This window comes from Podarcis bocagei, assembly GCF_964188305.1.
Source record: "Podarcis bocagei genome assembly, chromosome: 17".
Lineage (NCBI taxonomy): Eukaryota > Metazoa > Chordata > Lepidosauria > Squamata > Lacertidae > Podarcis > Podarcis bocagei.
Genome location: NC_138143.1, coordinates 36,839,297 through 36,860,661, shown reverse-complemented (window position 1 = coordinate 36,860,661; position 21,365 = coordinate 36,839,297). Strand labels below are relative to the sequence as shown.

General features: G+C 46.2%; 1 long non-coding RNA gene across 3 annotated transcripts in view; it reads left to right on the top strand.

The window, feature by feature from the left end:
* LOC308577020 overlaps nucleotides 1–12,689 on the top strand; it is a 31,014-nt gene extending 18,325 nt beyond the window's left edge. For 2 of the 3 annotated variants that reach the window (XR_014003345.1, XR_014003346.1), the window contains exons 3-5: nucleotides 5,814–5,897; nucleotides 7,515–7,671; nucleotides 12,582–12,689. This is a non-coding gene — a long non-coding RNA (uncharacterized lncRNA). The remainder of the gene's footprint in view (nucleotides 1–5,813; nucleotides 5,898–7,514; nucleotides 7,672–12,581) is intronic. The other variant, XR_014003347.1, reaches the window with a different exon arrangement.
* The last annotated feature ends 8,676 nt before the right edge of the window (nucleotides 12,690–21,365 follow it).

The following is a 21,365-nucleotide window of genomic DNA, read 5'->3' as shown; positions in this document are numbered from 1 at the left end:
GGTCCCTGCTCCTGCCAACCTAGCAGTTCAAAAGCACATCAAAGTCCAAGTAGATAAATAGATACCACTCCGGCGGGAAGGTAAACGGCGTTTCCGTGCGCTGCTCTGGTTCACCAGAAGCGGCTTAGTCATGCTGGCCATGTGACTCGGAAGCTGTACGCCGTTGGCTCCTTCGGCCAATAAAGCAAGATGAGCGCCACAACCCCAGAGTTGGTAATGACTTGACCTAATGGTCAGGGGTCCCTTTTCCTTTAAAGGACCCCTGGACAGTTAAGTCCAGTCAAAGGCGACTATGGGGTTGTGGCGCTCCTCTTGCTTTCAGGCCAAGGGAACTGGCATTTGTCCACAGGCAGCTTTCCAGGCATGTTGCAGAATGACTTAACCGCTTCTGGCACAATGAGACACCATGACAGAAACTAGTGTGCACGGAAACGCCATTTACCTTCCCATCGCAGCTGTACCTATTTATCTACTTGCACTGGCGTGCTTTCAAACTGCTAGGTTGGCAGGAGCTGGGACAGAACAATAGGAGCTCACTTGGTCACAGGGATTCGAACTGCCAACCTTCCGATTGGCAAGCCCAAGAGGCTCAGTGGTTTAGATCACAGCGCCACCCGCTCCTGTATGTAAAAGTGGCAGCTATAACTAAAACTGTCCGTGGGCACAATGGAAAGGAAAACAAAAGCTGACCTGGAGTTATCCATCCCTGGTGGTGAATGGGCCATCTTGTCTACACATATCCTTCAGAAGAGTTCTGCATACAGACTGGGCCAACTATTTGCTAGCCATGGCTCATAGGGAGCTGGCCCAACACTGGAAATTGCAGGAGGGTTTTATGCTGAGAGGCTGGGTGACTAGGATTTGGCAAAGAGAACTGCATGAGAAACTTGCTCAGTGTGGTAGAATTAGCCAAGGGATAATAGCCCAGGATCACTTTATAGTAGGGTTACCAGATGTCCCCGTTTCCCGGGGACAGTCCCCGGATTTGTGAAGAAGCCCCTGGACAAATTCCATCCCCGGAATGTCCCCGGATTTCATCTAATGTCCCCAGGAAACGCGGCAGCGGCAGTCTCAGTAGCCCGGAGCAGTTGGCTCTGGCTGGCTTCAGGAGCTGCTCAGAAGTCCCCATATGATGGTGGTGCAGAGACTCTCAGATGCAGCTTCCGGGCTGCCTCCACCTTCCCTGACCCCGGCAACTAAGCTGTGAAAGGAGGCTTCATGCTGCCTATCAGAGCTTGTGTGGAAGCAGGAGGGGGCAGGGACCTCTCAGCTACGCAACGGGAAGCTTCCCTTCCCAACTGAGGGATCCCCACCCCCTCTTGCTTGCACACAAGTAGGAATGGGATTGGGGCTGCTCCAATGGGAAGGGAGGCATCGTGCTGCCTGAGAGATCCCTGCCCCCTCCTGCTTGCACGTAAGTAGGAGTTGGGATGGGGGTGCTCCGAAAGGCAGCGTGGCAACGCTTCCCCACCACCACCATCACCGAAGAACCAACACCTCAGGGACTGCCCAGGCTCATGGAGAAAGGAGATAGAAGCCTCGGAGGAAGTGGAAATGTGGCGGTTGAGGTTAAGGCGGTGGCCACCCCTCTGCCACTGCCATCGCTGCAGCATCAACGTCCCGAATGTGTAGTAATTGATTAATTAATTAATTAATGTGTCCCCGGAGTCATTGAAAAAAAATCTGGTAACCTTACTTTACAGATACATGGGTGCTTTTCATTTGATGCAAACACAAGGAGCCAGATTCTGATCTGTGAGCCATGCAATGACTTTTTTAAAAAATCTAGGTCTCAGGGGGAAGTTAATAAATGTTATCAATGTTTGCATGCTGCGATATAATTATAGAACAACTATCGATGTTCTCTACGAAGGGGATTGTTCATTTATTTTTATGATTCTTCTGTTAAAAAAATTAAATAAACACTCTCTCGGGGGGGGGAGGGGAGAGAGAGAGAGAAAAAGAAATAACATTTGAACAGACACATTGATTTGCATGGGTCCTGGAAGGAACCGGGAATGCAAAATGAAGAAACGGCATAAATAGGCCAGATCATACGCTGCTGGGGGAAAAAACTTCATTTTGACACCCTGAGAAGTTATTAGCAACTTGGCAGGTGAGATGTGTTTATCCTTGGCAGTGTCAATTTAAATACACTCGGAGGAGCGTGGCAATGCCTTTGCATTTATTTACCTCGCTTCGAATTTACTGTCCTTTAGGTCTTGCAATTTAATGGCATGTCTAATTGGGCAAGAAAATCAACACGAGAAAGGACTGGTGTTCTGTGTGTGCTCACTAGCGCAGAATTCAGCTGCTTCCTGCTTTTTTTAAAAAAAAAAGAAGAAGGAGGGAAAAATTCAACTGGCACACAGGAGAAACCGGCGATAGAAAATGCTTTACTGCCGTGTGACCTGGAGCTCCTCCGATAGAGGGTTGACTCAGTTCACTCAACTGGCCAAGAACAGACCCCTTTGTAGGCAGGGTGGCTGGATGCAGTGGGTGCAGAGGGGTGGTGCAGGAGGGCAGAGCTGAGGGAGGAAAGAAGCCTGCAAAGAGAACAATGCAGCTGCAGATGGAAAGAGGATGGAAAAAGCCAAGCAAGCAAGCTGGTTGGGATGGAGAGAGGCTCTGGACAGCAGAGCCAGAGGCTGGATGCAATTCTGGAATTGTAAAAGGGTCGGGGGGGGGGATTCTTAATTACCTTCTTTTTCCTTTTTTAAAAAATAATTTTTATTTGATTTTACAAATAAAAGTTTATAACAACCCAAATCCACATATAGAGAGATTACTCCGAATCTCAAAACTTCCCCCCATCTCCTCCACGGGTCCTATTGTCAACATTTACAACTGCATATTATTCCATATTCAGCATCTTAAAAAGCAGAGACATCACCTTGCCAACAAAGGTCTGTATAGTTAAAGCCATGGTCTTCCCAGTAGTGATGTATGGAAGTGAGAGCTGGACCATAAAGAAGGCTGATTGCCGAAGAATTGATGCTTTTGAATTATGGTGCTGGAGGAGACTCTTGAGAGTCCCATGGACTGCAAGAAGATCAAACCTATCCATTCTGAAGGAAATCAGCCCTGAGTGCTCACTGGAAGGACAGATCCTGAAGCTGAGGCTCCAATACTTTGGCCACCACATGAGAAGAGAAGACTCCCTGGAAAAGACCCTGATGCTGGGAAAGATGGAAGGCACAAGGAGAAAGGGACGACAGAGGACGAGATGGATAGTGTTCTCGAAGCTACCAGCATGAGTTTGACCAAACTGTGGGAGGCAGTGGAAGACAGGAGGGCCTGGCGTGCTCTGGTCTATGGGGTCATGAAGAGTCGGACACGACTAAACGACTAAACAACAACAACATATATCACCTGATTAAAAGTCTGTTGGTTTTACCAGTATTTTTTTAAAATTAATATTTTATACTGTTTCATAGAAACAGTTAACTTTTGGATGTGCGCTTAACTGCAAGACTGTCTCACATAAATAACCTTCTTGTTCATCAAAATCCCCATCTGAATGTTTTTGAAGTCTGCCTGCCAGTTTGGATAAAGAGGCTGAGCTGCGTGTATGTAGAAAGCTGGCATATTTTACACCTTGGGACGCTGGCAGCATTATAGAGTTTTCAAGCCTTTTATTGTTTCTTGTTCAGATAGGAGGTTTTTTTTAAAAAAAGAAAAGGAAAGCTCGTGTTACTTTTTAAACAAAGAACAAGAGAGACATTAGCCCTGAGGGCTTTCAGCGAACACCAAGCACTACAGATCAAGGAATGCCAAAATGCAGGAAGAAAACAGCATTTTTATGGCATGTTTTGACAGTTATTGCTGCTGTTGGCCCACGAGGGGGGGGGGACTTTAGAAACATTTAGAAACACAATGCTATTTAGTGAGATTTATATAAAAGGAGCAGATTCTGCTCTTTTGCTCAACCTGGGCCAACCCTGCAAGTCATCTGTGGCCAAGACAAAAGGAAGGCTTGCTCTCATCCATACTCTAGTCTAGACAAACTACTTACCCAATTGATAGGAGTACTTAGCAGTTAAGACAGCCCTTGTGATACACAGACCCTGCAGTATAGTGGTGGGTATTTGTTTCAAGACCCTCAATTATTTTTCCTCCTGGCAACTCCTTGCTTTGGAATTTCGCTTGCTCCGTTCCCCCTGCCCACTGCATGCGTCTTCATAGCTCTCCATGGGCTAACTCTGTTCCAAGTTTTCCAAACTTGGCAATAAAAAAAACAAGGTAAAGGACCCCTGGATGGTTAAGTCCAGACAAAGGCGACTATGGGGTTGCAGCGCTCATCTCGCTTTCAGGCCGAGGGAGCTGGCATTTGTCCACAGACAGCTTTCTGGGTCATGTGGCCAGCATGACTAAACCGCTTCTGGTGCAACAAAACACCATGATGGAAGCTAGAGCACATGGAAACGCCATTTACCTTCCTGCCGCAGAGGTACCTATTTATCTACTTGCACGGGTGTGCTTTTGAACTGCTAGGTTTGCAGGAGCTGAGAGCAAAGGGAGCTCACCCCATCGTGGGGATTCGAACTGCCGACCTTCTGATCGGCAAATCCTGACACAACAGGTTTGGCTTGGTGGCTTGTTCTCAAGGAGACAGAACAACCCATCTCCTACTCTGCCACCCTGAGTTGTTGGTTTTGAGTGCCCTGAGTTGTTCTGCAGCTTGTATTTGTTTGTTTGCAGCCAGAGAATTTGTGTGGTTTCATGGTTGAAGTGCTGGATTAGGGCCAGGGAGACACAGCTCTGAATACCTACTCAGCCACAAAATGAAAACACATCAAGCTAGACACAAAGGCAAACTGCTTAAGTATCATCATCATCATCTGGGATGGGGGTGGCACTGTGGTCTAAACCACTGAGCCTCTTGGGCTTGCTGATCAGAAGGTCGGCGGTTCGAATCCCCACGACGGAGTGAGCTCCAGTTGCTCCGTCCCAGCTCCTGCCAACCTACCAGTTTGAAAGCACACCAGTGCAAGTAGAAAATAGGTACTGCTGTGGTGGGAAGGTAAACGGCGTTTCCGTGCGCTCTGGTTTCTGTCATCGTGTCCCATTGAGCCGGAAGCGGTTTAGTCATGCTGGCCACATGACCTGGAAAGATGTCTGTGGACAAACGCCACCTCCCTTGGCCTGAAAGTGAGATGAGCGCCACAACCCCATAGTCACCTTTAACTGGACTTAACTGTCCAGGGGTCCTTTCCCTTTTACCACCCATAATAGCACTTCATAGCAGCAGCCAGCTGTGCTCCAACAGAGATCTGGCCAAATCACATATGCGATAGTAATGGAAGGACTTGGGAGTTTCTCCATCACGCACTTGGACCAGCCTCAGACTGCTGGAGGGAGGTTTTGCGACGGCAACCAGGGATAGGATTACACTTGCAGAACACAAGCTGTGTTCACAAGTTATTTCATAGGAGGCTCAGTGGTCTCTCTGTGTTATTTCACCAAAGAACCCTCGCTCTCTAAATTTAATTAAGACTGGCATTCTGCATCGCTGTTTTCATTTAACAAAGAGCTGCCAACAAAAGACCATTGTGCAAAGAATGAGCATGAAATGATTTTGCTATCGAATCTCTGCTTTATTAGGAAAATAACAGAAGGTGCTGAACTGACTTTCTTTCCAATTTCTTACTGGGGTGATTAGAAATCAAAGCATAAGCCTTTGGGGCCACAGCTTCACGGGAAATGTATTTGTTTTTAATCATTAAGTATTATGATCAGTAGTTGTTATTTATTTGTTTGTTTGTTTGTTTATTGTTGTGTAGATTTATATCCTCCTTTTTTTTTCTTCATAGAGCAAAAGGGATTGTGAATGGAGTTCGCAGCTGGTCTCTCATCCAGGCACTGACCTGATCCAGACCCACTGAGTTTTCAGCAAGGTGACTGCTTTCTGTGCCCATTGGGCATGATCCAGGACCTTCATATAGCTCTGTCCTGCAGTTTTGCAGTCTCATTGTATGGAAGAGTGCTGTCTTTGGGCTAGCAAAGGGGAAGAGAAAACTTGGCTCATAGTACAGACATGTGTGTGTCAGAGTCAGTATTCCCTTTACTTCTGAGAGCCAGTGTGGTGTAGTGGTTAAGAGCACTGGACTCGTAATCTGGTGAACCGGGTTCGCGTCTCCGCTCCTCCACATGCAGCTGCTGGGTGACCTTGGGCCAGTCACACTTCTCTGAAGTCTCTCAGCCCCACTCACCTCACAGAGTGTTTGTTGTGGGGGAGGAAGAAGGGAAAGGAGAATGTTAGCCGCTTTGAGACTCCTTCGGGTAGTGATAAAGTGGGATATCAAATCCAAACTCTTCTTCTTCTTCTGGGGGTGGCGGAACAAACCCCTCTGCTGATCTTAACACTGAAAAAGACCTTTAAGGATGGTAGTGATCTTTCAGATTTTGGGGGCCCAAGTCATTTAAGACTTTCAACACCAATGCATTTTGCTTCATTGGGGCCACCTGTTCATTTCTGTCATAGCAAACTAGTTGTCAATAGGCTTGACTATTCAGAATGAGGGCAGGTTCATGTATTCGGCAAAAATATATCTTTCTTGTGGTGAGATGGGAAGTGGTGGGAAGTGGAACCAAATGAACAAGTTGGGGGGGGGGAGTGTGAGGAAACTTTTGGAGAAAATTCCAGCTCCCATCCCTCAACCTTCCTTTCTCATACTTAAAAAGTTCACTGTGCACGGATCTAGAACAAAACCTGACCATCAGCTGACTTGAGTGAAGTCGTTCCTCTAAAATAAATTGAGAATATTGGCATGTAGACTGCATAAGCAACAACAGGCTAGACTTGTGGCTTCTATTAAATTAGACAACAGGCAGGCAGGCAGCCACAGAGTCAGACGACATTAACAAAAGCTTTTGCTGAATACGACACAACTGTCTATGCCTGAACTTGACCCATCACAGAGACACAGAATGATCTGGCAAGGCTCCGAATTGCTGTTACAGAGCCACACACAACGCATGCAAAACGTCAAAGAAAATTGCACCTCAGGTAGAGTCAAATTACCGTAAAAAAGCTGGAAAATAACACCTTGTCAGGCATAGAGGGGTTTCCTTTGAAATGCTAGTATTTGTTGTTGTCAGTGTGGGTCCTTAGGCAGCCACTGAGTGTGAACCAAGGAGGAGGGATGGGTAAGTCCAACAATTTCAGTTTCTTATTTTCCCATCTCAAGTTTACATTTTGACATCAGTCTGCAATGTTTTTTTCAAGTCCTCATGAAATTTCATAAGCATTTTAATGCAAAATTCTGATATGCACAGGTTTGTTGAAATGATAGTAGTGAAAATGCAGCTAAGAAGCTGAAATCATATATATGATTGACATCCTTCTTTGGAAATTATACCAATGTCCAGATTGAACATTCATAAACTTTACTTGCAGAAACTTGTAGTTATAGAATAATTAAACCATAATATTTACAGTCACATGCTTCACCACGCATGGGTTTAGTCTCTTCTTCTAACTTCCAAACAACTGTATTTTCCTTTCTTTCCAGAGCTCAGCACTCACCCTTCCGTTTCTCAGTTAGGCCATGCCTTGCAGCTCCTGTGAGAGATTTCCACTTTTACCGTCTCCTGCAGCTTTGCTCTCTTTTTTTCAAGCAGAGGAGAAGCACTCCAACACTCTATTCAACTTAGCAGTGTTCACAGTGGGTGAGTCTCTCCTTCACTAGATACCTCCCATGTGACCAGCATTAACCAATCACATGAGAATTGCCAGAGAACTCTCTAGAATTCAGTTAAAGGTAAAGGTAAAGGGACCCCTGACCACTAGGTCCAGTCGTGACCGACTCTGGGGTTGCGGCGCTCATCTCGCTTTATTGGCCGAAGGAGCCGGCGTACAGCTTCCAGGTAATGTGGCCAGCATGACTAAGCCGCTTATGGTGAACCAGAGCAGCGCACGGAAATGCTGTTTACCTTCCCACCAGAGCGGTACCTATTTATCTACTTGCACTTTGATGTGCTTTCGAACTGCTAGGTTGGCAGGAGCAGGGACCGAGCAACGGGAGCTCACCCCATTGTGGGGATTCGAATCACCGACCTTCTGATCGGCAAGTCCTAAGCTCTGTGGTTTAACCCACAGCGCCACCCGCGTCCCTAGAATTCGGTTGCCAACCAATCAAATTTAAAAACATAGTGATGCATACAAACATTTACAATGTCAGCAAATTAAATTGCTAGCCTTAACAAGGTTAAGAATAATTCCAATGGTGGTGCTTGGCCCCATGCCCAGGGCCAGGCACACTTAATTGTCTCTCATGACAGATGGATACCAGCAAGTGCAACATTGCCCCTTCAGATGTCAAAAATGCAGTTGTGATGGCCTGGGACTCGGGTTCAGACTCGGAACCAGAGGAGTCCCAGTCCGCACTGGATCCTTTGCCTCAGGCAGCATCTGAACCGAGTCTGGGGCCTGATTCTGAAGAGCCCCAGTCTGCACAGGTTCCCCTGCAACAAGCACCAGCTGGGCCGAGTCAGGGGCCTGAGCCTGCCCTGGCTCCAGATGCGGGGATTACCTCGTTGCCTTCAGCCGGGCAATCACTTACAGCTGCTCTACCACCAGTTGGGTCAGGAGAGGCTGAGGTGGCCTCTGGGTCTAGTAACCCACCGACATCTCCCGAACTGCAGAGACTAAGGTCTGAGAGAAGGGGAGACCTGAGTACTCGCAGGAGGAGTGCTCGCCTTTGGGCGAGACAGGGAGGTGAGTCACCGGAGGATCAGGACCGTCCATTACCCCGACAAAGATAAAAGGCTGTCAGACCCTGCCCCAGGTTGCAGGAGCAACGTTGCTGTTTGCTAGTACCTGCCCTGTGCCTGACCTTGCCTGGTTTCCTGCCTCGTGTCCTGCCTTGGCCCTGTCGGACTGACTCCTCGTAGACCCCTTGGATTCGGGACCAGACCTGGACCGCATTGCTCAGGTTAACCCCCGGGCCCAGCGCAGTGGTAATTTTGGGGAAGCAAAGCAGAACAACTGAAAAAAGTAGAATTATATGTGGACAGTCCAGTAAAATTTACCACTAATGCACTCTTGTTGTGTCAATGATACATTGCAGAACACACTTGCAAAAAAACCCCACCCTCCAGTCTGGAGAGGCCTTTCGTCTCTCTCTCTCTCTCTCTCTCTCTCTCTCTCTCTCTCTCTCCATCATACTTCATCTTAATAATAATATCTTAGGTCTAGAGACTCATCTAGAAACATATTGCTTCAGTGAATCAAGATGCAAAAACATTTATCGCAATCCTTGCAAATTGAATTAATACATTTGTTGTTGCATAACAACTCAAGGTGGACTTACTTCTTAGCAGCAGCAGATGGACTCTGTCAGGAGGACACTTTCCATAATTTATTCAGTGAAACAAAACTCAATTCCCTTATTCCTTCCTGTCAACAGATGCTGACAAGGCATTCGGCCGAGTTGGACATACAGCCTTGGCCAACCTGGTGCCTCCCAGATGTTTTGGACAACAATTCCCGAAAGCCCCAGCCAGAAGATGCTGAGTTGTTGTCCAAAACATCTGGAGGGAACCAGATTGGCAGAGGCTGTTGCAGCACTCCATGTGGAATACAATGCTTAGATTTTAGTATGGTTTTGCTATCACCAGTCTTAAAGCAATCAATTATCAATGGGTGGACATCCCAAAGGTTTCTTTCAAATGGGGCAGTGCTTAAGGGTACGCAGTACTAGCACCACCTTACCGTATTTTTCGCTCCATAAGACGCACTTTTTTCCTCCTAAAAGGTAAGGGGAAATGTGAGTGCGTCTTATGGCACGAATGGCGCTGTGCAGAGAGGGAGAGCTGCACAATGCCCATTCAGTGAAGCGGAAGGAGGAACAGAAGGAGACTGCAAAGGAGAGGTCTGTGCAGAGAAGGAGAACTGTGCAGCCCCCCTTCAGCAACACGCCTGTCCTGGCTTCTGCCTTAGCTGCACGCAGCCTCTTCGGGCAGGGGGAGCCTTCGGGCAGGGGGAGCCAGAACAGCCACACGGTATCCCAGAAGCCAGATCCTTCTTGCTGTTCTGGCTTCTGGGATTCAGAATATTTTTTTCTTGTTTTCCTCCTCCCAAACCTAGGTGCACCTTATGGTCTGGTGCGTCTTATGGAGCGAAAAATGCAGTAATTCATTCTGGAGGTCCGTTCTTAACCTGAAACTGTTCTTAACCTGAGGTACCACTAATGGGGCTTCCCGCTGCCACCACACGATTTCTGTTCTCATCCTGAAGCAAAGTTCTTAACCCGAGATACTATTTCTGGGTTAGCAGAGTCTGTAACCTGAGGCGTCTGTAACCTGAAGCTCTGTAACCTGAGGTACCACTGTACCAGCAGCTATTTTTCTTTTTTTAAAAAAGCACTGAATAGGGGTACCCATTGGGGTTTTCCTCTTCTTAGCAGTTCTGTGCACCTTAAAAGCAGACGTTGTTTTGACCATGAGAGCTGACAACCAACTGAAAATACATCCCACAAAATTGCACTTTATGCTGATGGTATGATTTTCTATTTATCTCATCTTGAAAGATCATTACCAGCAGTTGTGTTGGGACTTAATCAATATGGTGCAGTCTCTGGCCTCAAAATAAATCATTTCAAGTCAGAAAATATTGAATGTCACAACTCGGATTGAGACACAGGGATGTTTGCAACTACAATTTGCTTTTCAACAGACGGCAAAGCCATTGAGCTACCTATGCATTAACATAATCACTTCTGAATCCCAACCAGGCTAGAAGAATTATGATCCTTTGGGACTGTAAAGAAAGATTTAGCTGCTTGGTCAAATCGTCATTTGAACTGGTATTGTAAAACTGTTCACTAAGAACGACCACCAAAATTTATCTTTTGGTCTTGGGTACTTATTGAAGGGCGGGGTTCCCTACATATATAAATAAACAATTTTTTAGTTTGCTGGTTGCAGTTCCCCTAAAGCAATTAGCGAAATGATATGGCAAGTTGGTGAGCTCTATATAGGACAAACAACTTCCCAACATAACTAGGAAAAGTTTGATCTGCAAATTGGGTAAAGGTGGTCTCACCTTTTCTCTCTTGGCTTGTGCATATTTCATACTGGGAATACGGGACGCAGGTGTCGCTGTGGTCTAAACCACTGAACCACTTGGGCTTGCCGATCAGAAGGTTGGCAGTTCGAATCCCCGCAACGGGGTGAGCTTCCTTTCCTCTGTCCCAGCTCCTGCCAACCTAGCAGTTTGAAAACACACCAGTGCAAGTAGATAAATAGGTACTGCTGTGGCGGGAAGGGAAACTGGCTGCATTCTGTACCAGCTGGAGTTTCTGAAAAGGGTTTTTAAAGTATAACACGTTTCAGTAATCTTGCCTGGATGCGAATACAGCTTGTGTAAAGGAGACTAGGTCTGCTTTCTCCAAAAAGGGCTACAGCTAGAGAACCATTCTAAGCTGGTCAAAGGCACTCCAAGTCGCTGGTGCCACGTGTACCGTCATCAATAGCACTGAGGCCAGGAGATAAAAGTAAGAGGATTTGCAGATTTAACAGCAGCAAGGCAGTTCTAGCAAACTTGAGGGGAAATGTAAAGAGTCATAGTTTTCAGTACTTGGAGGACTTCTGAGCCACAGCTTTCTGCAGAAGAATCAAAAGTTTGTCTCATCTAGTTTCCAAGCCCTTTATTCCACCTGACATGTCTGGTCGAGAACCATTCTGTTGCCATAAAGGGTCTTATCTCCAGAATTCACATCGTTCTGTTATGCCACAGCTTGGCACAAGCAATGACCTACATGCTTAAACAGGAGGTGTTTCTTAGTTTTGAGAGAATGGAAATGAGCAGATGGAAATCTGGAGGAAATGCAAATAAAAATTCATTCGTGTGCACACTTTAAGGCTTGACAGATATTCCTTCACTTTCTGGTTATTTGAGATTATAAAGAGTGACGTATTTATTTAAAGTCCTAAACGGCCTCGGTCCTGTATACCTGAAGGAGCATCTCCACCCCATCGTTCAGCCCGGACACTGAGATCCAGCACCAAGGGCCTTCTGGCGGTTCCCTCATTGTGAGAAGTGAGGCTACAGGGAACCAGACAGAGGGCCTTCTCAGTAGTGGCACCCGCCCTGTGGAACGCCCTCCCATCAGATGTCAAAGAGATAAACAACTACCTGACATTCAGAAGACATCTTAAGGCAGCCCTGTTCAGGGAAGTTTTTAATGTTGTACTGTTTTTGACACTTGATTGGGAGCCACCCAGAGTGGCTGGGGAAACTCAGCCAGATGGGCGGGGTATAAATAAATTATTATTATTATTATTATTATTATTATTATTATTATTATTATTATTCGTGTATTCAATTTGTTTGCCGCCCTTTCTCAGAAGGTCACAGGGCGGTTCACAACAGAAAAATACTAAATGAGATCTCAAGTTACTTGGCTGAACGAAAGCAGTCCATTTAGCACTGTGGCCAGGGTGGGGGAAATGAGGCATCGCCCCCTCCCAAGTTGTTCTTTGTTCGCCCTGCCAGGATTCTTTTGGGGAAATTATATATTTTTTACTTGTGACACAACAATGAATTACAGCCTCCGCTTTTTCTTTCTTTTTTAAAGACAGCTTGTTTTATGAACAGCAGCAATTTAAGAACCGGGCTCTGTGAAAAATTCAGTGAATAAGGCAATGCGAATACACAACAACAACCTCATCTGAAAGAGCACCCCAAAAACTTGCTCAAGATTTTTTCTGTCTGAGGGTGAACTTTTCATGATATACAAACACCATATACTTATTTAAGTGATCCTGGGAAACAAAGCATGTACCATAACATACCCTCCAACATTTCCCTGATGAAAATTGGGACATCTTATTGAATAAAATAGGGACACGGGTAGCGCTGTGGGTTAAGCCACAGAGCCTAGGACTTGCCAATCAGAAGGTCGGCGGTTTGAATCCCCGCGACGGCGTGAGCTCCCGTTGCTCGGTCCCTGCTCCTGCCAACCTAGCAGTTCAAAAGCACGACAAAGTGCAAGTAGATAAATAGGTACCGCTCTGGCGGGAAGGTAAACGGCATTTCCGTGCACTGCTCTGGTTCGCCACAAGCGGCTTAGTCATGCTGGCCACATGACCCGGAAGCTGTACGCCGGCTCCCTTCGCCAATAAATCGAGATGAGCACCGCAACCCCAGAGTCGGTCATGACTGGACCTAATGGTCAGGGGTCCCTTTACCTTTACTTATTCAATAAAATATAATAATAATAATAATAATAATAATAATAATAATAATAATAATAATAATAATACCCATCTGACTGGGTTGCCTCAGCCATTCTGGACAGCTTCCAACATATATAAAAACTTAATAAAACATTTAACATTTTAAAAGCTTCCTTTTGTAGGACTGCCTTCAGATGTCTTCTGAAGGTTGTATAGTCACTTACTGAGTCCATTCCCATTATGCAATGGGATCTAAGAAATGGCCCGGAGGGAGACATAAACTCATCAGCTTTGACTTTTGCAAAGATGGCAAAAAGGGAGGGGAGGGAAAGGAAGGAAGGACTTGTTTCCTCCAATATGGTTTATTTCTTGGCGAATATTTAAAAAAAACATTCTGGCGTATGACAGAGCTCAGGAATATGAAACATATTTACATACTAGGATGATCGTAATTTGTATGAGGTCACTTTTCTGGTTCATTCTGCTCCTTGAGTTCCTTGCTCTGCTTGTTATTTTCTTTTCAAGTGATGGGATGTTTGGAGTGCTGTAATGAAGAAATCCTGCCAGATTGCTGGGCCGTAGCTTATTATGGACACTTTCTGAATGCAAAACAGTTGATATACCCATAGCTGTCAACCGTCCCTTATTTGGCGGGCAAGTCTCTTATCCCAGCGCCGTGTCCTGCTGCTGTCCCTTATTGATGATGTCCCTTAAATTTCCTGGGTTTCAAAGGAAGCAGCTCCTCTCCCTCCCTCCCTGCCGGCCAAGGAGGAGGGAGGCTCCCACTGTGTTGCTTGGCTGCGTTGCTCACCCAATAAGGAGTCTAAGAATGACTGGGGGATGGAGCTTGCATGCCTTGTGCTGATCAAATCAGCCGCGTTGCCTGGGGACTTTCTTTTGCTCAGCGCTTCCCAGCAGAGAGGTGACGGTGGTTTTCCTTCCTACATCCCCTTTGCCGGGTTGCTGCGCTGTGGGAACCACCGCTTGAGGCTTCGTTTGGCTGCTGGCTGGGCTTTCTGCCTTTGGCTTGGAGGGGCTCAGAAGTTGAACATACCTGTGCTTGGAAAATCCCTTATTTTAGCTACTGATCCCTTATTTTCAAGGCTGCTGGTCCCTTATTTTCAAATCTGTAAGTTGACATCTACAATATACCATAAGATATTGGATTGCCTCAATCCACTGATACTGCAAACATCTGTAACTTACAGAAAATCCTCTCTTGCAAGGTAGCCATCATCTTTTACAAAAGGGGTTCTGGAGGAGTGTGGTTTTTGGCATGGGAGGTGTCTTTTCAGGTGTGCTTCTAGGGGGCCAAAGGTTTCACGGCCTCCTAGAAATTTGTTTTAAGGGGGCAAGGCCCGCATTTCAGGTAGCCCTGCGCAAATTGCACCTGCATGACGGTCCCCACAATCTTGCGGACAACCCGGCACCTCTGAATCTTTTCATATAGCTACTGCGGGATTTGCCTGGTACATTCTATTAGGGCTTTAAAAAATAACAAATGGCTAAAATCTCAGCAAAAAATAAAATCAAAGAAAAGGATGACTTCAATGTACAGTGGATGCTCGGGTTGCGAACGGGATCCGTGTGGGAGGCACATTCGCAACCCGCAGTGCCACGTCTGCGCATGAGCGGGTCGCGATTCAGAGCTTCTGCGTATGCACAAAGCGTGATTTAGTGTTTCTGCGTATGTGCAAGCACCAGTGCTGAAACCCAGAAGTAACCCGTAAAACCCGAAACCCGAAAACACGCCCTCAAGTGAGTTCGGATCTCCTGGAACGCTGTCTTCGTCCAGAACTTCAGGTTTTTGCTGAAATTGTGACCCTGTGGCTTAGGGCTTTGGGATTTTTTCAGAAAAAATGTTTTTCCGCAGGTGAAGTTCTCCAATTCACTCAAAAATGGTGCCAAACTGTTGCAAATTCTCCCCTGAAAGGTTTGGCAGTGGAAACAGAAGGCTTTTTATCAGGCCAAGAAATCAGTCCTCAACGTGCAGTATCACAATTTCAGCAAAATCTGAAGTTCTCCATTTCACTCAAAAATGGTGCCAAACTGTTGCAAATTCTCCCGCGCCGAACCTGGAAGTACCAGAATGGGTGACTTCTGGGGTAACCCGAAAACACGCAACCTGAAACGTCTGTAACCCAAGGTATGACTGTAGTGGAACACATCAAACTGTAGGGAGGAAAACATGCCCTCCAGTCAACTAACATGGATGCAGACTTGTGGCACCTTATTCCCTGACGAAGGAGTACTGTTAGACCCCGAAAGACAAATAATAAAGTTACAAGCTTTTCCCAACACTGCCTTGAAAGTAATCTAGTTATGACTGCTAAAATCAATTTCTGAGGGATGGCCACTGGGGGATTCTGAGGGGGCCCGGCGCCCTCCTTGAAAACTGGGGGAGAGGACTTGGCCCTTCGCCCTCCCAGATGGCACGCCTAACCCCAGAAGACCCCTTGCTGAATGGGAATAACTTCTGAGTAAACATTAGAAGAAGATATTGGCCATGGGGAACAGAGCTGCAGCAAAGCAGACATGTGGGTTGCTGATACTTACCAGGAGGGAGCAAGATGGTGGTGAGGTCAGCACGGTGCAGTCACACTGCAGGAACACCGCATTGGCTCTGCCATCGCATTCGCACTTCATCAACCTTCCTGCCTGCTTGCTTGTCCCCCTCTGTCAGGTGGCAGAGGAACCAACCCCGACGGCAGGTTGCTAGGAACAGACACGACAAGGAAAAGCCCTTACCATCTGCGCTTATTCAATATTCACAGAGAGAGGCTTGGGAATGTGGCCTCTTGGAATAATGGTGTTGCTACGAGTGAAACCCTACCCGCTCTGTCTCTCCCACTTCCTCATGAATCATCACTATGGGTGATGGAAAGTGGCTTCTGCCTTTGAGCTCTTTGCTCTCCTACTTTCAAGGCCCACTGTGTTCTGGGGGGCGGTCTGGGATGCTTTCTAAAGACACTGCGTCAGCTGTCCCTGCCCTGGTGCTTCCTCCTCCTCCTCCTCTCCCATTATTTCCCAGTTTCCCCCCTCATTTGCCTCTGAGCTGGTGACCTCCCTCCCAGTTGCAATTCTGAACTGTCTCCTTCTTCTCTGGAAAGGTCGGGCTGGGGAGGCGGTCTCCACCATTCCTCCTCTGCCCAGTCCCTGACACCCTCCCAATAAGCAACCACAACCCACCTGCCAGGCAACCAGCAGAGAAGAAGAAGTGTTTGGATTTGATATCCCGCTTTATTGCTACCCGAAGGAGTCTCAAAGCAGCTAACATTCTCCTTTTTCCCTTCCTCCCCCACAACAAACACTCTGTGAGGTGAGTGAAGCTGAGAGACTTCAGAGAGAAGTGTGACTGGCCCAAGGTCACCCAGCAGCTGCAGGTGGAGGAGTGGGGAATCGAACCCGGTTCACCAGATTAGGAGTCTACTGCTCTTAACCACTACACCACACTGGCTCTCCACCCCCAGCAAGCCAGCTCTGGCTCCCATAAGAATTGCTGTGCGGAACATTCATTGTGATCCCTCTTCCAGCCAATGACATAAGGACAATGACCCAACAGTACGCAAGGACTGCAGCCTCTGTCCCCCTCGCCTTTGCCACCTGTTGGTGGAATCAAAGGCTCGGCTCGCTGGAAAGCAAAATACAAGCAAGGAGATGTAAAAACGGGTTTCCCCCTTTCAATGTGAGCTTTCTTTGCTTTGATTTCCCAAGGCTGCCATCCTTGGCAGCCTCCACCGACAAAAGCCTCAGAGGGAAGCAAGTCAGAAAGATCCGTCAGTCCGGGGCATGTTTGAGCTGATGCTTAGTCAAGCAGGCAAACTGTGGCTGACAGATAACATCTTTGGAAGAAGGTAGCTGAGCGGGTGTCAAGGAGGCTGAAGAAGATGGATGAGAAAAAGGAATCTGACCAGCAGGGTTGGCCACGCCCATATCTGGACCGATCCATTCCCAGCATGAAATAGTTTGGTCCTGGGCCAGAGCGCTACCTCTCCCTGCTCTGCAGCCCAGCTTCTTATCTTGTACATTGTGTGAGGACGGGGAAGATAAATTTTTAGCTTGTTTGCTTTTTGGTGAGAAAATTCACACTTTATGAACAAACGCACGGCTGTCCTTCAAATTCCCATTTCTCCAGATTTTGCACTATAGTTCTCTAACCAAACAATGTGTGCTAAAATGTATATTTTACAGAAAAGTGTGAATAATTTATTTTCATTTCAGATGTTCATACAGTTATACAGTCATACCTCGGAAGTCAAATGGAGTCCGTTCTGGAAGTCTGTTTGACTTCCAAAATGTTCGGAAACCAAGGCGTGGTTTCTGATTGGCTGCAGGAAGCTCCTGCAGCCAATCAGAACCGGCGGAACCCACGTCAGACATTCAGGTTTCAAAAAATGTTCACAAAGCAGAACATTCACTTCTGGATTTGTGGCATTTGGGAGCCAAAATGTTTGAGTCGCAAAACATTCGACTTCCGAGGTACAACAGCACCGTATAATATTCAGAATTTCTAAGTGGTGTGCAAAGAATGTTTTTTAAGAACCACACAGAGAACAAGAGCAATTAAAATTCATCATAAAAACAGAAAACACTCTTAAAATGAATGAAAATAGCACATTAAAATGCAATGTAATGGGGGGACTGCGTGCAAAAATGTCTGGGTTAGAAGAAATTAGAATAAAGATGCTAATGAGTTTTCATGATGATTTATTATTATTATTATTTTTAAAATGTAAACAAATTTGTAAACCGCTCTAGAGGACTGAATTTATGATTGGAAAAATTAGAACTGAAAGAAACCAAAACTGACAAATTCATCCGTTCCTAACTCTGAGGAAGTAAAATCCCCCAATTTTTTAAATCACAAATGCTTAAAATTAAGTTTTCTAAACAAGTTGAAATGCTTCTTTCATAGCTTTAGCTATCCGTTGCATTAGCAAGCCAGCTGTTTCGTCAACAGAACAGAATGGAAATAATTTAAGGCGCTATAAAAACATCATCCTGCAACAAGCCATGTCAATTTTCAGAAAAGTTGTCCTATCCCTGCCGCCCCAGCCAGATATAGAGGTATTGTAAATAATACCAGAGGCCCGGCTGTTAAGGAGTGCTTCAGCTTTCCTCATATTTCCTCATATTCAGTCCAAATATCTGGAGGGCTAGGGAACCCCGACCATTGGAATATGTACTGATCTTTTAAAGTAGAAATTAAACTACACCTTCCATCAGCTCCAGCCCCACAATGTCTGGAGGGTCACAGGTTGCAACATTTAAAAATATGGTTTCCAGAGGCAAGGAAGGAAATGAAAACTTTCTTTATGGAAACGGCCAACACAGAGTTAGTTACAGGAGATAAGTGGCTTGCTCTTCGATTCACATGGAAGGTCCTACTCGGCTCCTGCGGTGAAGAAGAATGATTGCAGTGACAAGCTCCCTTGTGCGGCTAAAAGAATTATTACTCGAAGCCAAGCCTCAGAGTGCAGCATCGTTAATAAGCTTCCTCCGGGAAAGACATCATTCAGCCAGGCAATGATCTGTAATCCTGATAGTTCCTTAAGATCAGGCTCTGCCACAGCAGGCACTGCGATGGCCGCCTCCATCTATGGCTTGTTTGCTGACTGATTGAGGCTACCCTCAGTTCAATAACAGAACAGAGGGAGCATGGAGAGGGAGGAAAGTGGGGAGAGGGGTTTATCAAATTATGAATATAATAGTGGAGAGTGGGGCTTTCTTCCCTCTCTCACTCATAATATTAAAACTCTGGGCTCACTCCAAGCAAAAATGAACAGCATGGAGCTTGAGATAGAAGGAAGGAGCAGCTTCATACACTGGGCAGAATATGTGAGGACCAGTTCTATTCTTCTAAAAGAAGAAGAAGAAGAGTTTGGATTTGATATCCCGCCTTTCACTCCCTTTAAGGAGTCTCAAAGCAGCTAACATTCTCCTTTCCCTTCCTCCCCCACAACAAACACTCTGTGTCTGCTTGGCAGGGGGTTGGTCTCAATGGCCCTTGTGGTCTCTTCCAACTCTATGATTCTATGATTCTAGGTGAGTGGGGCTGAGAGACTTCAAGGAAGTGTGACTGGCCCAAGGTCACCCAGCAGCTGCATGTGGAGGAGCGGGGATGCGAACCCGGTTCCCCAGATTACAAGACTACTCTAGAGCAGCCTTTCTCAACCTCCGGGTCCGCAGATGTTGTTGAACTACAAATGCGTCTCGAGGCCCCAAGACCCACCCCCAAAATAAATACACACGGACACTTATATTAGTTTATATTAGTTTGGGCAAAATTTTTGGCCACAACTTTATTGAAATACAATCACGTGAGCGGTATTGGCTTAGGCATTGACTCCCCACTATAACTGGCTCCACCTCTCAGGGCGATCGTCCAATGGGGTAAACCAAACGAGGGAGCTAGGTCGATGAGGACCAACTGAAGCTCACCCCGGGGTTCCTGTGGTCCTGACATGGCCCTAGCCCCTCAAGCGGACTTCGGACGAGATCCAGGACCCCCAGATTCCTTTTACGGAATACCCAGTTCCTGGAGGGGCAGGTGATGGCCGCACCTCCCCTCCCCACAATCCAACTTATAATGGCAATGGTGCCCACCTGCGAGGTGACCTCTGACCTGATCCAACATGCTGCTTCTTCTGCATGCCATGGCGCTCTATATTAATACCTCACCTGGGAGAGAATACTCAGTAATCATGGCTCCTCCCCCTTAGAACAGGACTGCATTCTCCTGCTTTAGAGAGCCACCGTTACTTCTGTGGCACAGGCTGACATAACAGCAATTCCCATCTTGATCTCATTCGCATATGCATGCTTAGAAACCAGTATGCTCCATACTATCACAACATAGCATGTTTGCCATAAATTTCATGATTGCTTTTACTACAATATTGTATTCAACATCTGAAGGCAACCCTGTTTAGGGAAGTTTTTTAATGTTTGATGTTTTATCATGTTTTTTGGGAGCTGCCATATGGGCAGGGTATAAATATATTATTATTATTATTATTATTATTATTATTATTATTATTATTATTATTATTATGGAGCTTCGAAATGTAGACCCTCCAAGTCTCCCTATTTTCCAAGGACAGTCTAGGATTTACAGAAGCTGTTCCAGTTTCTTATTTGATCCCAGAATGTCCCACTTTTCCTTAGTAAAGGTAAAGGGACCCCTGACCATTAGGTCTAGTTGTGGCCAACTCTGGGGTTGCGGCGCTCATCTCGCTTTATTGGCTGAGGGAGCCGGCGTACAGCTTCTGGGTCATGTGGCCAGCATGACTAAGCCACTTCTGGCAAACCAGAGCAGCGCACGGAAATGCCATTTACCTTCCCGCCGGAGCAGTACCTATTTATCTACTTGCACTGGCGTGCTTTTGAACTGCTAGTTTGGCAGGAGCAGGGACTGAGCAACGGGAGCTCACCCCGTCGCGGGGATTCGAACCGCCAACCTTCTGATTGGCAAGTCCTAGGGTCTGTGGTTTAACCCACAGCGCCACCCATGTCCCCTTTTCCTTAGGATGTTGTTATTGTCATTGGAGAAATGTTGGAGGGTTTGGCGTTATGCGACACCTGAGCCAAGAAGATAACCAACTATACAACCTTCAGAAGATGTCTGAAGACAGTCCTCTAATGCCAGCATAATTCCTGTCCTGAAAAGGCAACAGTGGAACATCTTTTCCAGAGTCTGAGGTGAACAAAAGACACAAACTCTGCTCATTGTGCAGTCAGTCCCCTCCCCCTCTAGGAACCTGTCAGGATCCCATTGAACCCAGACCCTGGGGACCTTGGGAAGAGTGAGGGGCTGAAGATAGGATGCAACTGTCAGTAAGCAGAGGTGATGTAGGGATGAATGAATATGTCAATGAACCAATGAATATGAATGAATGTGTCAATTTTGATTTGTCCCAGTTTCTCATTTTTCAATCATTTCCCGGTTTGCCACATTTCCGCACTTTTTTTTTTAAAGTCAAAAATACATCAGCATTTCCTTGCGCTCTTTCTTTGACATACATTTCATCAATTAATTTTCCCTGATGCAGCAGTTTTCTGTAAGTTAATGATAGATGCATTTTTAATCCACACTTTCCCCAGGGGTCAGTTTTGTACCCATTGTTTGGTTGGAAGACTACATTCCCCCCCCCCCAAATTAAGGGTGAACATTTTGAAGAATA